Consider the following 717-nt stretch of genomic DNA (forward strand, 5'->3'; position numbering starts at 1 on the left):
GGCTCGGGGTGGGGGCGGGGGCTTGGCGGTGGCGAATCGGATGTCGGTGCTGGAGAATCGAGCGGCGACGGCGGTGGCGAATCGAGTCCGATTTGAGGTGGGCTGCGGCGGCAGAGTCACGGAAACGGCAGCGGGGGTGGTTGGCGGCCGAATCTAGCACGGGGCGACGGTGGCATGATGCAGTGGGTGGGCAGGCGGTGGTCGGAGGAAGAAGACACACGATGGGGAGAAAAGAAATAAACAACGGTTGGCATGCGACCAGCCGTTTTACAACATCTGGAGGTGGAGATGCAAATTTGCATTTTCAGATGTTGTATTTTACATCACTTGGCCAGGTGATGTATTTTTTTTACATCTACATCATCTGTTGGAGGTGGCTTTTTGGACATCGAAGATGCAAAAGTTAGTTAGTTAGTTTTTCACCTACATCTTCTATTGAAGATGTTCTAAAGACACAAGGCACGATCTCATTAGTTCATCCCCACTATCCTATTTCTCTTAACATGCAAGTTGTCCACATCATCAACCTAGCCATATCACCATTCTTTCATTGACTTACATGTGGGTCCAACAAGTACAATGCCCCCTGCCACATAAGCGTCTGTTACTTGCTAAGGACCTACCACCACATAAGCGTCTCTGTCCCTCCTTCCGTGCAGTAAATTTTCCCCTTTCTAAGTAGCCCACGCCGGCGTGAATCCATCTCTGCATCAGGTG

The sequence above is a fragment of the Triticum dicoccoides genome, chromosome 1A, assembly GCF_002162155.2.
Source record: "Triticum dicoccoides isolate Atlit2015 ecotype Zavitan chromosome 1A, WEW_v2.0, whole genome shotgun sequence".
NCBI lineage: Eukaryota > Viridiplantae > Streptophyta > Magnoliopsida > Poales > Poaceae > Triticum > Triticum dicoccoides.